Below are 20528 nucleotides of genomic sequence, written 5' to 3' on the forward strand. Positions count from 1 at the left end.
CAGCAAGTTCGTACTTCATTTCAAGATATTTTTAAGTTATGCAGAGGGCTTTCAGTTTCCTGTCAGAGCTAAGGACTTGGACGGGTTCTCACATTTGCCATAAATACATTAGAGACTTTCAGAAAAAAGCCATCCATGAGAAAAATACTAATTCACCTTCCAAGACGCACATAATGCACTTCAATTTCGCTGAAAACTGGACAGAAGCTATGCCTAGCGAAATACAAGCGTGCCACTGGGTAAGAACAGATTTCCGTATTCACATGTGTGGTAACAGCTGGCACGGAAACGCACAGCTTTGGTGTGGTGAGCGAAGACTTGTGTCGCGTTTCAGCACACTCACTGGTAGCTTCCATCGCTATTGAAGACTGGTTTGACAAGAATGTTCCACCAGCAGCTAATGATTTACGTGTCAGGTGGAGCGGCGAGCCATTATAACTATCGGCATAGGCTCTACTCGGCATGAGCTCTCCAAATCTACTTTTGCGAGTGGGACAAGGCTGTTCACAGGAACAGGTCACGACAAAAGTGCGTGTGACAGGATCGAAGCATCATGCCACGACACCTAACTTGCGTTCACCCTATGAAGATGTCATCCTAGGGCCACAAGATATGATGCCGTGCTTGCTAAAACACCTAAAGCGCGTACATTTACTTCGTGTACGCGCAAAGGACGTGGCTTCTTTTAGAATGCAAAATAAGAAGGAATGGGTAAATATATGCCGCATCAAAGTGGCATACAGGGTTCGCATGCGTGGCAAAGCAAGACATCGGAAAGTGGAGGCCGAGAAACATTCATTGCTCGTACCGTGGACAGTGAATGCAGAAAAGTGACGTTTTCATAGCAGCCGAGTGAAATCATTTGTCGCTGTCATTGCAAAATACTGCTTCCGCTTTCGCAGTCTTGTAAATATATCGACATAAACTACCACTTTTGATTACACAAAGTTGTCCCTTTTCTTGTACGACATGGACAGGAGGCTTGCCATCCCGCGGTACTGGCCGCCGGGCTCAGACACGTACGCACGCTGAGTAGGGCAGCGTTTTAACGCGCTAATCGCAGTGTACGCTCTTTGAAGCAGATTTTTTTACGCAATATGAAAGGTCTAACATCGGGCCATATTCTGGCAAAATATAAATGAAATCAAAAGGGGCGTTTTAGGGAAACGGACGCGCAAAATCCTTGTTTCTTCGAACTGTGCCTAAACATTTGCCTATTTCAGCACATACCTATAGAGGTATACGTACGATAGATATATCAGATGAAAGAGCATTAAAGGCTGAGTGAACTGATACCAAGTATAGTAATAAGGGACATCTACAGCCAGAGGAATCACGCGTCGAAGTTGGAACAAAACTGCACGAGAGAGCATGTTCGCCGTTTTTTATACCACACAGTGTTGCACCTGCGCGCAAAAATTTGCGCTCGCACAGCTGGCCTGTGGGCATATTAATGCATAAAAAATTTCAGTAGAATGTCTTTTAAAAATCAGGAGATATACGCGTGCAAACACGGCAGAACTGCAACACTCGAATTCACGGCTGGTGTTGTGTCTGTCCCTTCGTGTTCCCTAATCTCGGGGTTTTTACATTACTCATCATCTTCACCAGCTCGCTTGCTTCTGAGCCATTTTTTGAATGGCTTTTCTCGATTTTTTTGCACGGAAACTATTCGCGGTAGAAAAAATTTATTTGAAGGACGTTCATCATCATGTACGATGAGATTCGAAGTATAAAAAAATGAAAATCCAGGAGGTCGATGGGGCCTCCCTGCCTGAACTGGCGTGAAGCCAGCCTGAATTTAGGAGCTCGAGTGGCGTTGTGGTCAAGAATGACCTTCCACACCGAGGTGGGGCCATAATGCGGGTTTGAATCCCAGCGCTCTCTGTGATGTGTAAGGTTTTCCCTGGGTGTTTGCTGGGCTTTGCGGCAGAATTTCCAGACGAATTTCGGCACAGTTTCCCGGATGTGTACGCGGCTCATGGCCACAGGCTATCCATGGTGCCAAACTGAATTAACAAAAACCTCTGAGATTCTTCCATATTTTTCTCATGACTAAACGTTTCACTCTTCGATATATTGTTTCTCGTTTCCACCAGAACGGCAATACAAATAATATCCGGAATCGATTGCTGGGAATCCAGAACAAAGATTGGGAAGACTAGACAATTTGAATATTTCCTGGTTGCACTTGAAAACAGCAGGGACTAAAACCAAAACAAATATCGGTTCGGGTACGGTTACAGTCCAGCCTCAGAACTCCGAAAGCGGTTTCGGTGACGGTTACGGGATTCGCCGTTTTAATATTTGCTGTTACTGGTAATCAAACTGTTGACTCGGTGTATATACATATATATATATATATATATATATATATATATATAGATTAGAAGCTTAGGAGGGCGGTTGACCACGAGAATGAAATAAGCAGGAAAAATCAGAAGACGACAAAGAGCTTACAGGAAAACACAAAGGGGAGTTTATTAACACATATAGGGATAGGGGTCGACGTTTCGGCAGTCAGCGCTGCCTTCGACGGGACTTGGGTTTGGTGACAAGAACAAGCTTTATATATGGGAGAGGGTTATGTACAAGGGAAAGAGAGCAGCGCATGCGCTTTTGTCATGACTAACATAGGTTGGTGACTGAGTGAAAGGGGAATGACCGGGTCTGTGCAGCAGGACCTTGAGGAAATACCCGTGAGCCTGAAAAAGAGACAAAAGAGTGTATGTATTGTGCTGGATTAGGAATGCAGGTTGCGAATAGTAGAAAGGATTCCTGGATCTTCGTTTATCTGACACTGGAATTTATGAATGAGATAAGACTCGCGCTGTTCCCTGAGCCGCTGGGAAAGAAAGCCTGACTGCAGGATGAAAATAGATATATTGGTGATTGAGTGTCCTGGTTTACTGAAATGGCGCGACACTGGCAGATTAGGTTTCTTCGCGACGTCAGATTTGTGGTTATTGAACCGCGTTCTAAATGAAGTAGCTGTCTGTCCGATATATTGGGCGTTGCATTCATTACATTGAAGCAGATAGACAACATTGGAAGAATTACAGTTAAAGTCGCCATTAATGTTGACCCGATAATTAGAATTGGTACTATCTGCAGAGTTAGCGGCTTGCATTGATTTACAAATTTGGCATCTAGTTGCATTACAAGGGTGGCAACCAATGTTATTTTCTGGAAGTTTGTTAATTTTGGCATTTACTAGTCTGTCTTGGATGTTCCGCGCCCGGCGATAACTTACGCGCGGTGGCTGTGAGAATATTTCCTTCATCCGATCAGATTGTGAAAGAATTGTGTAGTGGCGGTTGAGTATCCGGCTAATGTTAGGAACGCTGCCATTGAATGTGACAGTGAGATTTACTGCAGAATTTTCGTTGGCTCGAGGAGATCTTTGGAGCAATTGTTGGCGATCTGTGGATCTTGCTCTGGCTATAGCGTCTTTAACAAGTTTGTCCGGGTATTCACGATCAATGAAGGTTTGTTCTAGTCGTTGGAGATGGTTGTCTAGTTCGGCATCGTTAGTGCATATTCTGCGGTAGCGCAATGCCTGACTATAAGGTATGGCTAGCTTAGTATGCCTTGGATGGCAACTGCGGAACGATAAGTATTGCTGAGCATCTGTAGGCTTCCGGTATAAGTTGGTTGAGATACCGCCGTTTTGTAACTTGACTTCCACATCCAAGAAGGTAACAGTGGAGGCGGAGTAGTGGGAGGTAAATTGAATGTTAGGGTGAATTTGGTTGAACCGGTTGATGAACGTGAGAAGGTCGCTTTCAGAATGAGGCCATATGATAAAAATATCATCTAAAAATCTCTTGTACACAAGTGGTTTCAACACGGAACATTCGAGAAATGTTTCCTCCAGGGATGCCATGAAGATATTTGCATAGTTGGGGGCCATTCTCGTGCCCATGGCTGTCCCGTTAACTTGCAGATAGTGCTTGTTATCAAATTCAAAGTTATTGGAGGTCAAAATAAGTGTTAGCAGTTCGGTGAGGACAGTAGGATCATACGGCTGGTCAGGTTGATTTTTGTATGCTGAAACGGCCGCTGCTATACCATCTGCGTGGGGAATATTGGTGTAAAGGGACGTGACGTCTAACGTTGCCAAGAGACAGCTTGAGGGAACGGTTACTTGCGATACAGTTTGAAGGAAATGGTTGGTGTCTTTGACGTAGGAAGGTAATTTAGGGGGGATAGATTTGAGAACGTGATCGACGAAGGACGATATATTTTCTGTAGCGGTACCGTTACTGGACACAATTGGTCTTCCGGGATTGCCTGGTTTATGTATCTTAGGGAGCATGTAAAATCGGCCTGGTTTAGGGTCTTTAGGAAGTAAGTATTCGTAGAGCGCATCGCCAATTTTCTTAGTGGTCTTTAACCGTTTTAGTGTTTTACATATATCTGCGGCAATTTCGTTAGTGGGGTCGGATTCGAGAGGTTTGTAAAAGTCTTCACAATTAAGTTGACGGAGTCCTTCCGCCACATAAGCTTGCTTATCCATTACGACTGTGGCACCTCCTTTATCAGCCTGTTTGATGATGATACCTTCGTTGCTTTCTAGCGCGGACAAGCTTTGCTGTTCTGCTTTCGTAAGATTGTGCCGGAATTTCCGATTGTTTGAGCTTGCATAAGTACTGAGAATATCTTTCTGAACAGCTTTGATATACATATCAAGACTTTTATCTCGGTTCAGGTTGGGAGTAAAATCGGATTTTATACGGAAAGGATTTAGATTTGATTGCGGTTTGTCGTAGAAGTATTCCGTAAGGCGTAGTCGCCGCGCAAAGTTGTCAAGATCCAGATGTAGCTGGTATTCATCGATTTTACTGTTATTGGGACAAAACGATAATCCCTTCTCCAGTAGAGAGATTTCCGCGGGTGTAAGGTCACGGGAAGAAAGGTTCACTACGCTACATTTGGTTAGTGTGGGGATGTCGGGGGCAAACTGGCTGTTGCTGTCTAACGGGGTATCTGGACGTAGTTGTGAAGTATTGCTACGGGCTTCGGAATTAGGGGGTGCCAAATCTGTGGAAATATTATGAGTTGGAGGGCAATCGATTTTGTCTCTAAATAATTTCTTTTGCTTTCGGAGCTTCAGGTGGATGTTTTTCTTTTGGAGGAATTTGTCTAACTCTGATCTATGAGAATGTGACAACGGGGTAGTGCTGTTAATGGCGTCGGCGTCTTCGGATAGAGACTGGATAGTATCTTGGCAGTGAGAAATTAGAATTTCAGTTAGGTCTAAAGATGCTTTGTTAAGAATGGACAGCCATTGCACATTGCGTTCATGGTTCAGGGGGAAGGTTGATGTTTTGTGGATTTCTAGCCCACGCGGAATCCTGTCGTTTTCATGATAAGTAGCCAAAGTATCACGATGGGACGTGTAGCGTGCAACTTTATCCGCGATTTTTCTGAGTTTAAAGAACGCCTCAGTGCTACTGCTGACAATTTGTGGGGAGTGAATTGGTACTGACTCACCGGCTAGTCAATCCTGCTGCCTGGATCGTGACGATTTCTCGGCACGTGTGCTTCTTTGTGTCGAAGCTGCAGCCTCCTGGAGTGTCGGCCATACGGGGTCCGGCGTTCCAGTACTTGCTGTACGTGTGGGTAGCCGGCGGAGCAGCCGGGGTACCAGGGACTGCAGTCGGTGGGCGATCTGGGCGACTCCTTCGAAACTGGGGTGGAGGCCGTCAGCTGCAAGGACTCTGGTGGGGGGCTGTCGGTGGAAACCATGGTCCAGGAAATACAGGTCACGGGCACTTCGGCACAGGGTCATCAGTCGTTGGTTGAACGCAAACGCCCGGGGATTGCACTGGAATTCGCGTCGCCTGTCAAGATAAGGACGACGGCGGTTGTAGGATCTGGGTAAGATGAGGGTACATACCACAAGTTCGATGTTTCCCCGAGAGCGAATGTGGTCGATGAGTTGCACATAGCGACGGATGGCCATGTCGGGATCGGTGTCCGGCATGTCATTCGTCCCACACTGCAACACCACGACACGAACACTTGCGGGCAGCTGGTCCACCTCTTCTTTGAAGTCTGCGATTCGGCCTCCGCTCTTGGACACGAACATTGTCGGGGCAGTACGGGATCTGGGGTCGAAGTGGAAACGGAGATATTTAGTTTGTGAGTCACCAAGTACAGCTATTACAGGAGCATAAAAAGGGTACTTCCTGATGGGCATCTTCGGTCCTCCTCTGTCGGTGGTCATCGTAGAAATAGATTAGAAGCTTAGGAGGGCGGTTGACCACGAGAATGAAATAAGCAGGAAAAATCAGAAGACGACAAAGAGCTTACAGGAAAACACAAAGGGGAGTTTATTAACACATATAGGGATAGGGGTCGACGTTTCGGCAGTCAGCGCTGCCTTCGACGGGACTGGGGTTTGGTGACAAGAACAAGCTTTATATATGGGAGAGGGTTATGTACAAGGGAAAGAGAGCAGCGCATGCGCTTTTGTCATGACTAACATAGGTTGGTGACTAAGTGAAAGGGGAATGACCGGGTCTGTGCAGCAGGACCTTGAGGAAATACCCGTGAGCATGAAAAAGAGACAAAAGAGTGTATGTATTGTGCTGGATTAGGAATGCAGGTTGCGAATAGTAGAAAGGATTCCTGGATCTTCGTTTATCTGACACTGGAATTTATGAATGAGATAAGACTCGCGCTGTTCCCTGAGCCGCTGGGAAAGAAAGCCTGACTGCAGGATGAAAATAGATATATTGGTGATTGAGTGTCCTGGTTTACTGAAATGGCGCGACACTGGCAGATTAGGTTTCTTCGCGACGTCAGATTTGTGGTTATTGAACCGCGATCTAAATGAAGTAGCTGTCTGTCCGATATATTGGGCGTTGCATTCATTACATTGAAGAAGATAGACAACATTGGAAGAATTACAGTTAAAGTCGCCATTAATGTTGACCCGATAATTAGAATTGGTACTATCTGCAGAGTTAGCGGCTTGCATTGATTTACAAATTTGGCATCTAGTTGCATTACAAGGGTGGCAACCAATGTTATTTTCTGGAAGTTTGTTAATTTTGGCATTTACTAGTCTGTCTTGGATGTTCCGCGCCCGGCGATAACTTACGCGCGGTGGCTGTGAGAATATTTCCTTCATCCGATCAGATTGTGAAAGAATTGTGTAGTGGCGGTTGAGTATCCGGCTAATGTTAGGAACGCTGCCATTGAATGTGACAGTGAGATTTACTGCAGAATTTTCGTTGGCTCGAGGAGATCTTTGGAGCAATTGTTGGCGATCTGTGGATCTTGCTCTGGCTATAGCGTCTTTAACAAGTTTGTCCGGGTATTCACGATCAATGAAGGTTTGTTCTAGTCGTTGGAGATGGTTGTCTAGTTCGGCATCGTTAGTGCATATTCTGCGGTAGCGCAATGCCTGACTATAAGGTATGGCTAGCTTAGTATGCCTTGGATGGCAACTGCGGAACGATAAGTATTGCTGAGCATCTGTAGGCTTCCGGTATAAGTTGGTTGAGATACCGCCGTTTTGTAACTTGACTTCCACATCCAAGAAGGTAACAGTGGAGGCGGAGTAGTGGGAGGTAAATTGAATGTTAGGGTGAATTTGGTTGAACCGGTTGATGAACGTGAGAAGGTCGCTTTCAGAATGAGGCCATATGATAAAAATATCATCTAAAAATCTCTTGTACACAAGTGGTTTCAACACGGAACATTCGAGAAATGTTTCCTCCAGGGATGCCATGAAGATATTTGCATAGTTGGGGGCCATTCTCGTGCCCATGGCTGTCCCGTTAACTTGCAGATAGTGCTTGTTATCAAATTCAAAGTTATTGGAGGTCAAAATAAGTGTTAGCAGTTCGGTGAGGACAGTAGGATCATACGGCTGGTCAGGTTGATTTTTGTATGCTGAAACGGCCGCTGCTATACCATCTGCGTGGGGAATATTGGTGTAAAGGGACGTGACGTCTAACGTTGCCAAGAGACAGCTTGAGGGAACGGTTACTTGCGATACAGTTTGAAGGAAATGGTTGGTGTCTTTGACGTAGGAAGGTAATTTAGGGGGATAGATTTGAGAACGTGATCGACGAAGGACGATATATTTTCTGTAGCGGTACCGTTACTGGACACAATTGGTCTTCCGGGATTGCCTGGTTTATGTATCTTAGGGAGCATGTAAAATCGGCCTGGTTTAGGGTCTTTAGGAAGTAAGTATTCGTAGAGCGCATCGCCAATTTTCTTAGTGGTCTTTAACCGTTTTAGTGTTTTACATATATCTGCGGCAATTTCGTTAGTGGGGTCGGATTCGAGAGGTTTGTAAAAGTCTTCACAATTAAGTTGACGGAGTCCTTCCGCCACATAAGCTTGCTTATCCATTACGACTGTGGCACCTCCTTTATCAGCCTGTTTGATGATGATACCTTCGTTGCTTTCTAGCGCGGACAAGCTTTGCTGTTCTGCTTTCGTAAGATTGTGCCGGAATTTCCGATTGTTTGAGCTTGCATAAGTACTGAGAATATCTTTCTGAACAGCTTTGATATACATATCAAGACTTTTATCTCGGTTCAGGTTGGGAGTAAAATCGGATTTTATACGGAAAGGATTTAGATTTGATTGCGGTTTGTCGTAGAAGTATTCCGTAAGGCGTAGTCGCCGCGCAAAGTTGTCAAGATCCAGATGTAGCTGGTATTCATCGATTTTACTGTTATTGGGACAAAACGATAATCCCTTCTCCAGTAGAGAGATTTCCGCGGGTGTAAGGTCACGGGAAGAAAGGTTCACTACGCTACATTTGGTTAGTGTGGGGATGTCGGGGGCAAACTGGCTGTTGCTGTCTAACGGGGTATCTGGACGTAGTTGTGAAGTATTGCTACGGGCTTCGGAATTAGGGGGTGCCAAATCTGTGGAAATATTATGAGTTGGAGGGCAATCGATTTTGTCTCTAAATAATTTCTTTTGCTTTCGGAGCTTCAGGTGGATGTTTTTCTTTTGGAGGAATTTGTCTAACTCTGATCTATGAGAATGTGACAACGGGGTAGGGCTGTTAATGGCGTCGGCGTCTTCGGATAGAGACTGGATAGTATCTTGGCAGTGAGAAATTAGAATTTCAGTTAGGTCTAAAGATGCTTTGTTAAGAATGGACAGCCATTGCACATTGCGTTCATGGTTCAGGGGGAAGGTTGATGTTTTGTGGATTTCTAGCCCACGCGGAATCCTGTCGTTTTCATGATAAGTAGCCAAAGTATCACGATGGGACGTGTAGCGTGCAACTTTATCCGCGATTTTTCTGAGTTTAAAGAACGCCTCAGTGCTACTGCTGACAATTTGTGGGGAGTGAATTGGTACTGACTCACCGGCTAGTCAATCCTGCTGCCTGGATCGTGACGATTTCTCGGCACGTGTGCTTCTTTGTGTCGAAGCTGCAGCCTCCTGGAGTGTCGGCCATACGGGGTCCGGCGTTCCAGTACTTGCTGTACGTGTGGGTAGCCGGCGGAGCAGCCGGGGTACCAGGGACTGCAGTCGGTGGGCGATCTGGGCGACTCCTTCGAAACTGGGGTGGAGGCCGTCAGCTGCAAGGACTCTGGTGGGGGGCTGTCGGTGGAAACCATGGTCCAGGAAATACAGGTCACGGGCACTTCGGCACAGGGTCATCAGTCGTTGGTTGAACGCAAACGCCCGGGGATTGCACTGGAATTCGCGTCGCCTGTCAAGATAAGGACGACGGCGGTTGTAGGATCTGGGTAAGATGAGGGTACATACCACAAGTTCGATGTTTCCCCGAGAGCGAATGTGGTCGATGAGTTGCACATAGCGACGGATGGCCATGTCGGGATCGGTGTCCGGCATGTCATTCGTCCCACACTGCAACACCACGACACGAACACTTGCGGGCAGCTGGTCCACCTCTTCTTTGAAGTCTGCGATTCGGCCTCCGCTCTTGGACACGAACATTGTCGGGGCAGTACGGGATCTGGGGTCGAAGTGGAAACGGAGATATTTAGTTTGTGAGTCACCAAGTACAGCTATTACAGGAGCATAAAAAGGGTACTTCCTGATGGGCATCTTCGGTCCTCCTCTGTCGGTGGTCATCGTAGAAATAGATTAGAAGCTTAGGAGGGCGGTTGACCACGAGAATGAAATAAGCAGGAAAAATCAGAAGACGAGAAAGAGCTTACAGGAAAACACAAAGGGGAGTTTATTAACACATATAGGGATAGGGGTCGACGTTTCGGCAGTCAGCGCTGCCTTCGACGGGACTGGGGTTTGGTGACAAGAACAAGCTTTATATATGGGAGAGGGTTATGTACAAGGGAAAGAGAGCAGCGCATGCGCTTTTGTCATGACTAACATAGGTTGGTGACTAAGTGAAAGGGGAATGACCGGGTCTGTGCAGCAGGACCTTGAGGAAATACCCGTGAGCATGAAAAAGAGACAAAAGAGTGTATGTATTGTGCTGGATTAGGAATGCAGGTTGCGAATAGTAGAAAGGATTCCTGGATCTTCGTTTATCTGACACTGGAATTTATGAATGAGATAAGACTCGCGCTGTTCCCTGAGCCGCTGGGAAAGAAAGCCTGACTGCAGGATGAAAATAGATATATTGGTGATTGAGTGTCCTGGTTTACTGAAATGGCGCGACACTGGCAGATTAGGTTTCTTCGCGACGTCAGATTTGTGGTTATTGAACCGCGATCTAAATGAAGTAGCTGTCTGTCCGATATATTGGGCGTTGCATTCATTACATTGAAGAAGATAGACAACATTGGAAGAATTACAGTTAAAGTCGCCATTAATGTTGACCCGATAATTAGAATTGGTACTATCTGCAGAGTTAGCGGCTTGCATTGATTTACAAATTTGGCATCTAGTTGCATTACAAGGGTGGCAACCAATGTTATTTTCTGGAAGTTTGTTAATTTTGGCATTTACTAGTCTGTCTTGGATGTTCCGCGCCCGGCGATAACTTACGCGCGGTGGCTGTGAGAATATTTCCTTCATCCGATCAGATTGTGAAAGAATTGTGTAGTGGCGGTTGAGTATCCGGCTAATGTTAGGAACGCTGCCATTGAATGTGACAGTGAGATTTACTGCAGAATTTTCGTTGGCTCGAGGAGATCTTTGGAGCAATTGTTGGCGATCTGTGGATCTTGCTCTGGCTATAGCGTCTTTAACAAGTTTGTCCGGGTATTCACGATCAATGAAGGTTTGTTCTAGTCGTTGGAGATGGTTGTCTAGTTCGGCATCGTTAGTGCATATTCTGCGGTAGCGCAATGCCTGACTATAAGGTATGGCTAGCTTAGTATGCCTTGGATGGCAACTGCGGAACGATAAGTATTGCTGAGCATCTGTAGGCTTCCGGTATAAGTTGGTTGAGATACCGCCGTTTTGTAACTTGACTTCCACATCCAAGAAGGTAACAGTGGAGGCGGAGTAGTGGGAGGTAAATTGAATGTTAGGGTGAATTTGGTTGAACCGGTTGATGAACGTGAGAAGGTCGCTTTCAGAATGAGGCCATATGATAAAAATATCATCTAAAAATCTCTTGTACACAAGTGGTTTCAACACGGAACATTCGAGAAATGTTTCCTCCAGGGATGCCATGAAGATATTTGCATAGTTGGGGGCCATTCTCGTGCCCATGGCTGTCCCGTTAACTTGCAGATAGTGCTTGTTATCAAATTCAAAGTTATTGGAGGTCAAAATAAGTGTTAGCAGTTCGGTGAGGACAGTAGGATCATACGGCTGGTCAGGTTGATTTTTGTATGCTGAAACGGCCGCTGCTATACCATCTGCGTGGGGAATATTGGTGTAAAGGGACGTGACGTCTAACGTTGCCAAGAGACAGCTTGAGGGAACGGTTACTTGCGATACAGTTTGAAGGAAATGGTTGGTGTCTTTGACGTAGGAAGGTAATTTAGGGGGGATAGATTTGAGAACGTGATCGACGAAGGACGATATATTTTCTGTAGCGGTACCGTTACTGGACACAATTGGTCTTCCGGGATTGCCTGGTTTATGTATCTTAGGGAGCATGTAAAATCGGCCTGGTTTAGGGTCTTTAGGAAGTAAGTATTCGTAGAGCGCATCGCCAATTTTCTTAGTGGTCTTTAACCGTTTTAGTGTTTTACATATATCTGCGGCAATTTCGTTAGTGGGGTCGGATTCGAGAGGTGTGTAAAAGTCTTCACAATTAAGTTGACGGAGTCCTTCCGCCACATAAGCTTGCTTATCCATTACGACTGTGGCACCTCCTTTATCAGCCTGTTTGATGATGATACCTTCGTTGCTTTCTAGCGCGGACAAGCTTTGCTGTTCTGCTTTCGTAAGATTGTGCCGGAATTTCCGATTGTTTGAGCTTGCATAAGTACTGAGAATATCTTTCTGAACAGCTTTGATATACATATCAAGACTTTTATCTCGGTTCAGGTTGGGAGTAAAATCGGATTTTATACGGAAAGGATTTAGATTTGATTGCGGTTTGTCGTAGAAGTATTCCGTAAGGCGTAGTCGCCGCGCAAAGTTGTCAAGATCCAGATGTAGCTGGTATTCATCGATTTTACTGTTATTGGGACAAAACGATAATCCCTTCTCCAGTAGAGAGATTTCCGCGGGTGTAAGGTCACGGGAAGAAAGGTTCACTACGCTACATTTGGTTAGTGTGGGGATGTCGGGGGCAAACTGGCTGTTGCTGTCTAACGGGGTATCTGGACGTAGTTGTGAAGTATTGCTACGGGCTTCGGAATTAGGGGGTGCCAAATCTGTGGAAATATTATGAGTTGGAGGGCAATCGATTTTGTCTCTAAATAATTTCTTTTGCTTTCGGAGCTTCAGGTGGATGTTTTTCTTTTGGAGGAATTTGTCTAACTCTGATCTATGAGAATGTGACAACGGGGTAGGGCTGTTAATGGCGTCGGCGTCTTCGGATAGAGACTGGATAGTATCTTGGCAGTGAGAAATTAGAATTTCAGTTAGGTCTAAAGATGCTTTGTTAAGAATGGACAGCCATTGCACATTGCGTTCATGGTTCAGGGGGAAGGTTGATGTTTTGTGGATTTCTAGCCCACGCGGAATCCTGTCGTTTTCATGATAAGTAGCCAAAGTATCACGATGGGACGTGTAGCGTGCAACTTTATCCGCGATTTTTCTGAGTTTAAAGAACGCCTCAGTGCTACTGCTGACAATTTGTGGGGAGTGAATTGGTACTGACTCACCGGCTAGTCAATCCTGCTGCCTGGATCGTGACGATTTCTCGGCACGTGTGCTTCTTTGTGTCGAAGCTGCAGCCTCCTGGAGTGTCGGCCATACGGGGTCCGGCGTTCCAGTACTTGCTGTACGTGTGGGTAGCCGGCGGAGCAGCCGGGGTACCAGGGACTGCAGTCGGTGGGCGATCTGGGCGACTCCTTCGAAACTGGGGTGGAGGCCGTCAGCTGCAAGGACTCTGGTGGGGGGCTGTCGGTGGAAACCATGGTCCAGGAAATACAGGTCACGGGCACTTCGGCACAGGGTCATCAGTCGTTGGTTGAACGCAAACGCCCGGGATTGCACTGGAATTCGCGTCGCCTGTCAAGATAAGGACGACGGCGGTTGTAGGATCTGGGTAAGATGAGGGTACATACCACAAGTTCGATGTTTCTCCGAGAGCGAATGTGGTCGATGAGTTGCACATAGCGACGGATGGCCATGTCGGGATCGGTGTCCGGCATGTCATTCGTCCCACACTGCAACACCACGACACGAACACTTGCGGGCAGCTGGTCCACCTCTTCTTTGGAGTCTGCGATTCGGCCTCCGCTCTTGGACACGAACATTGTCGGGGCAGTACGGGATCTGGGGTCGAAGTGGAAACGGAGATATTTAGTTTGTGAGTCACCAAGTACAGCTATAACAGGAGCATAAAAAGGGTACTTCCTGATGGGCATCTTCGGTCCTCCTCTGTCGGTGGTCATCGTAGAAATAGATTAGAAGCTTAGGAGGGCGGCTAACCACGAGAATGAAATAAGCAGGAAAAATCAGAAGACGACAAAGAGCTTACAGGAAAACACAAAGGGGAGTTTATTAACACATATAGGGATAGGGGTCGACGTTTCGGCAGTCAGCGCTGCCTTCGACGGGACTGGGGTTTGGTGACAAGAACAAGCTTTATATATGGGAGAGGGTTATGTACAAGGGAAAGAGAGCAGCGCATGCGCTTTTGTCATGACTAACATAGGTTGGTGACTAAGTGAAAGGGGAATGACCGGGTCTGTGCAGCAGGACCTTGAGAAAATACCCGTGAGCCTGAAAAAGAGACAAAAGAGTGTATGTATTGTGCTGGATTAGGAATGCAGGTTGCGAATAGTAGAAAGGATTCCTGGATCTTCGTTTATCTGACACTGGAATTTATGAATGAGATAAGACTCGCGCTGTTCCCTGAGCCGCTGGGAAAGAAAGCCTGACTGCAGGATGAAAATAGATATATTGGTGATTGAGTGTCCTGGTTTACTGAAATGGCGCGACACTGGCAGATTAGGTTTCTTCGCGACGTCAGATTTGTGGTTATTGAACCGCGTTCTAAATGAAGTAGCTGTCTGTCCGATATATTGGGCGTTGCATTCATTACATTGAAGAAGGTAGACAACATTGGAAGAATTACAGTTAAAGTCGCCATTAATGTTGACCCGATAATTAGAATTGGTACTATCTGCAGAGTTAGCGGCTTGCATTGATTTACAAATTTGGCATCTAGTTGCATTACAAGGGTGGCAACCAATGTTATTTTCTGGAAGTTTGTTAATTTTGGCATTTACTAGTCTGTCTTGGATGTTCCGCGCCCGGCGATAACTTACGCGCGGTGGCTGTGAGAATATTTCCTTCATCCGATCAGATTGTGAAAGAATTGTGTAGTGGCGGTTGAGTATCCGGCTAATGTTAGGAACGCTGCCATTGAATGTGACAGTGAGATTTACTGCAGAATTTTCGTTGGCTCGAGGAGATCTTTGGAGCAATTGTTGGCGATCTGTGGATCTTGCTCTGGCTATAGCGTCTTTAACAAGTTTGTCCGGGTATTCACGATCAATGAAGGTTTGTTCTAGTCGTTGGAGATGGTTGTCTAGTTCGGCATCGTTAGTGCATATTCTGCGGTAGCGCAATGCCTGACTATAAGGTATGGCTAGCTTAGTATGCCTTGGATGGCAACTGCGGAACGATAAGTATTGCTGAGCATCTGTAGGCTTCCGGTATAAGTTGGTTGAGATACCGCCGTTTTGTAACTTGACTTCCACATCCAAGAAGGTAACAGTGGAGGCGGAGTAGTGGGAGGTAAATTGAATGTTAGGGTGAATTTGGTTGAACCGGTTGATGAACGTGAGAAGGTCGCTTTCAGAATGAGGCCATATGATAAAAATATCATCTAAAAATCTCTTGTACACAAGTGGTTTCAACACGGAACATTCGAGAAATGTTTCCTCCAGGGATGCCATGAAGATATTTGCATAGTTGGGGGCCATTCTCGTGCCCATGGCTGTCCCGTTAACTTGCAGATAGTGCTTGTTATCAAATTCAAAGTTATTGGAGGTCAAAATAAGTGTTAGCAGTTCGGTGAGGACAGTAGGATCATACGGCTGGTCAGGTTGATTTTTGTATGCTGAAACGGCCGCTGCTATACCATCTGCGTGGGGAATATTGGTGTAAAGGGACGTGACGTCTAACGTTGCCAAGAGACAGCTTGAGGGAACGGTTACTTGCGATACAGTTTGAAGGAAATGGTTGGTGTCTTTGACGTAGGAAGGTAATTTAGGGGGGATAGATTTGAGAACGTGATCGACGAAGGACGATATATTTTCTGTAGCGGTACCGTTACTGGACACAATTGGTCTTCCGGGATTGCCTGGTTTATGTATCTTAGGGAGCATGTAAAATCGGCCTGGTTTAGGGTCTTTAGGAAGTAAGTATTCGTAGAGCGCATCGCCAATTTTCTTAGTGGTCTTTAACCGTTTTAGTGTTTTACATATATCTGCGGCAATTTCGTTAGTGGGGTCGGATTCGAGAGGTTTGTAAAAGTCTTCACAATTAAGTTGACGGAGTCCTTCCGCCACATAAGCTTGCTTATCCATTACGACTGTGGCACCTCCTTTATCAGCCTGTTTGATGATGATACCTTCGTTGCTTTCTAGCGCGGACAAGCTTTGCTGTTCTGCTTTCGTAAGATTGTGCCGGAATTTCCGATTGTTTGAGCTTGCATAAGTACTGAGAATATCTTTCTGAACAGCTTTGATATACATATCAAGACTTTTATCTCGGTTCGGGTTGGGAGTAAAATCGGATTTTATACGGAAAGGATTTAGATTTGATTGCGGTTTGTCGTAGAAGTATTCCGTAAGGCGTAGTCGCCGCGCAAAGTTGTCAAGATCCAGATGTAGCTGGTATTCATCGATTTTACTGTTATTGGGACAAAACGATAATCCCTTCTCCAGTAGAGAGATTTCCGCGGGTGTAAGGTCACGGGAAGAAAGGTTCACTACGCTACATTTGGTTAGTGTGGGGATGTCGGGGGCAAACTGGCTGTTGCTGTCTAACGGGGTATCTGGACGTAGTTGTGAAGTATTGCTACGGGCTTCGGAATTAGGGGGTGCCAAATCTGTGGAAATATTATGAGTTGGAGGGCAATCGATTTTGTCTCTAAATAATTTCTTTTGCTTTCGGAGCTTCAGGTGGATGTTTTTCTTTTGGAGGAATTTGTCTAACTCTGATCTATGAGAATGTGACAACGGGGTAGTGCTGTTAATGGCGTCGGCGTCTTCGGATAGAGACTGGATAGTATCTTGGCAGTGAGAAATTAGAATTTCAGTTAGGTCTAAAGATGCTTTGTTAAGAATGGACAGCCATTGCACATTGCGTTCATGGTTCAGGGGGAAGGTTGATGTTTTGTGGATTTCTAGCCCACGCGGAATCCTGTCGTTTTCATGATAAGTAGCCAAAGTATCACGATGGGACGTGTAGCGTGCAACTTTATCCGCGATTTTTCTGAGTTTAAAGAACGCCTCAGTGCTACTGCTGACAATTTGTGGGGAGTGAATTGGTACTGACTCACCGGCTAGTCAATCCTGCTGCCTGGATCGTGACGATTTCTCGGCACGTGTGCTTCTTTGTGTCGAAGCTGCAGCCTCCTGGAGTGTCGGCCATACGGGGTCCGGCGTTCCAGTACTTGCTGTACGTGTGGGTAGCCGGCGGAGCAGCCGGGGTACCAGGGACTGCAGTCGGTGGGCGATCTGGGCGACTCCTTCGAAACTGGGGTGGAGGCCGTCAGCTGCAAGGACTCTGGTGGGGGGCTGTCGGTGGAAACCATGGTCCAGGAAATACAGGTCACGGGCACTTCGGCACAGGGTCATCAGTCGTTGGTTGAACGCAAACGCCCGGGGATTGCACTGGAATTCGCGTCGCCTGTCAAGATAAGGACGACGGCGGTTGTAGGATCTGGGTAAGATGAGGGTACATACCACAAGTTCGATGTTTCCCCGAGAGCGAATGTGGTCGATGAGTTGCACATAGCGACGGATGGCCATGTCGGGATCGGTGTCCGGCATGTCATTCGTCCCACACTGCAACACCACGACACGAACACTTGCGGGCAGCTGGTCCACCTCTTCTTTGAAGTCTGCGATTCGGCCTCCGCTCTTGGACACGAACATTGTCGGGGCAGTACGGGATCTGGGGTCGAAGTGGAAACGGAGATATTTAGTTTGTGAGTCACCAAGTACAGCTATTACAGGAGCATAAAAAGGGTACTTCCTGATGGGCATCTTCGGTCCTCCTCTGTCGGTGGTCATCGTAGAAATAGATTAGAAGCTTAGGAGGGCGGTTGACCACGAGAATGAAATAAGCAGGAAAAATCAGAAGACGACAAAGAGCTTACAGGAAAACACAAAGGGGAGTTTATTAACACATATAGGGATAGGGGTCGACGTTTCGGCAGTCAGCGCTGCCTTCGACGGGACTGGGGTTTGGTGACAAGAACAAGCTTTATATATGGGAGAGGGTTATGTACAAGGGAAAGAGAGCAGCGCATGCGCTTTTGTCATGACTAACATAGGTTGGTGACTAAGTGAAAGGGGAATGACCGGGTCTGTGCAGCAGGACCTTGAGGAAATACCCGTGAGCCTGAAAAAGAGACAAAAGAGTGTATGTATTGTGCTGGATTAGGAATGCAGGTTGCGAATAGTAGAAAGGATTCCTGGATCTTCGTTTATCTGACACTGGAATTTATGAATGAGATAAGACTCGCGCTGTTCCCTGAGCCGCTGGGAAAGAAAGCCTGACTGCAGGATGAAAATAGATATATTGGTGATTGAGTGTCCTGGTTTACTGAAATGGCGCGACACTGGCAGATTAGGTTTCTTCGCGACGTCAGATTTGTGGTTATTGAACCGCGATCTAAATGAAGTAGCTGTCTGTCCGATATATTGGGCGTTGCATTCATTACATTGAAGAAGATAGACAACATTGGAAGAATTACAGTTAAAGTCGCCATTAATGTTGACCCGATAATTAGAATTGGTACTATCTGCAGAGTTAGCGGCTTGCATTGATTTACAAATTTGGCATCTACTTGCATTACAAGGGTGGCAACCAATGTTATTTTCTGGAAGTTTGTTAATTTTGGCATTTACTAGTCTGTCTTGGATGTTCCGCGCCCGGCGATAACTTACGCGCGGTGGCTGTGAGAATATTTCCTTCATCCGATCAGATTGTGAAAGAATTGTGTAGTGGCGGTTGAGTATCCGGCTAATGTTAGGAACGCTGCCATTGAATGTGACAGTGAGATTTACTGCAGAATTTTCGTTGGCTCGAGGAGATCTTTGGAGCAATTGTTGGCGATCTGTGGATCTTGCTCTGGCTATAGCGTCTTTAACAAGTTTGTCCGGGTATTCACGATCAATGAAGGTTTGTTCTAGTCGTTGGAGATGGTTGTCTAGTTCGGCATCGTTAGTGCATATTCTGCGGTAGCGCAATGCCTGACTATAAGGTATGGCTAGCTTAGTATGCCTTGGATGGCAACTGCGGAACGATAAGTATTGCTGAGCATCTGTAGGCTTCCGGTATAAGTTGGTTGAGATACCGCCGTTTTGTAACTTGACTTCCACATCCAAGAAGGTAACAGTGGAGGCGGAGTAGTGGGAGGTAAATTGAATGTTAGGGTGAATTTGGTTGAACCGGTTGATGAACGTGAGAAGGTCGCTTTCAGAATGAGGCCATATGATAAAAATATCATCTAAAAATCTCTTGTACACAAGTGGTTTCAACACGGAACATTCGAGAAATGTTTCCTCCAGGGATGCCATGAAGATATTTGCATAGTTGGGGGCCATTCTCGTGCCCATGGCTGTCCCGTTAACTTGCAGATAGTGCTTGTTATCAAATTCAAAGTTATTGGAGGTCCTCGAGCCAACGAAAATTCTGCAGTAAATCTCACTGTCACATTCAATGGCAGCGTTCCTAACATTAGCCGGATACTCAACCGCCACTACACAATTCTTTCACAATCTGATCGGATGAAGGAAATATTCTCACAGCCACCGCGCGTAAGTTATCGCCGGGCGCGGAACATCCAAGACAGACTAGTAAATGCCAAAATTAACAAACTTCCAGAAAATAACATTGGTTGCCACCCTTGTAATGCAACTAGATGCCAAATTTGTAAATCAATGCAAGCCGCTAACTCTGCAGATAGTACCAATTCTAATTATCGGGTCAACATTAATGGCGACTTTAACTGTAATTCTTCCAATGTTGTCTATCTTCTTCAATGTAATGAATGCAACGCCCAATATATCGGACAGACAGCTACTTCATTTAGAACGCGGTTCAATAACCACAAATCTGACGTCGCGAAGAAACCTAATCTGCCAGTGTCGCGCCATTTCAGTAAACCAGGACACTCAATCACCAATATATCTATTTTCATCCTGCAGTCAGGCTTTCTTTCCCAGCGGCTCAGGGAACAGCGCGAGTCTTATCTCATTCATAAATTCCAGTGTCAGATAAACGAAGATCCAGGAATCCTTTCTACTATTCGCAACCTGCATTCCTAATCCAGCACAATACATACACTCTTTTGTCTCTTTTTCAGGCTCACGGGTATTTCCTCAAGGTCCTGCTGCACAGACCCGGTCATTCCCCTTTCACTTAGTCACCAACCTATGTTAGTCATGACAAAAGCGCATGCGCTGCTCTCTTTCCCTTGTACATAACCCTCTCCCATATATAAAGCTTGTTCTTGTCACCAAACCCCAGTCCCGTCGAAGGCAGCGCTGACTGCCGAAACGTCGACCCCTATCCCTATATGTGTTAATAAACTCCCCTTTGTGTTTTCCTGTAAGCTCTTTGTCGTCTTCTGATTTTTCCTGCTTATATATATATTATATATATATATATATATGCAGGGTGTCCACGCTAAGTGTGAACAGATTTTTTAAAAATATATCAATCACTTTTTCCGAGACGAAATTAATTGCAATATAGCATATGCTGAAGGGCACTCCCTAGGGGGGCAT

The 20528-nt window shown here is 45.9% G+C and overlaps 1 protein-coding gene and 1 long non-coding RNA gene across 2 annotated transcripts in view; one reads left to right on the forward strand and one right to left on the reverse strand.

Annotated features, from left to right (window-relative positions):
• LOC135383167 (uncharacterized) overlaps positions 1 to 20528 on the forward strand; it is a 77573-nt gene that overhangs the window by 22529 nt on the left and 34516 nt on the right. The gene's annotated exons all lie outside the window — the stretch shown is intronic.
• LOC135383165 (uncharacterized) lies at positions 2402 to 6180 on the reverse strand. The gene is made up of 3 exons (XR_010419708.1): positions 5903 to 6180; positions 5497 to 5846; positions 2402 to 2705 (listed from the first exon to the last, which is right to left on the reverse strand). It is a non-coding gene; the product is annotated as an uncharacterized LOC135383165 (long non-coding RNA).

Source organism: Ornithodoros turicata, chromosome 2, assembly GCF_037126465.1.
Source record: "Ornithodoros turicata isolate Travis chromosome 2, ASM3712646v1, whole genome shotgun sequence".
In the NCBI taxonomy this organism is placed as follows: Eukaryota; Metazoa; Arthropoda; class Arachnida; order Ixodida; family Argasidae; genus Ornithodoros; species Ornithodoros turicata.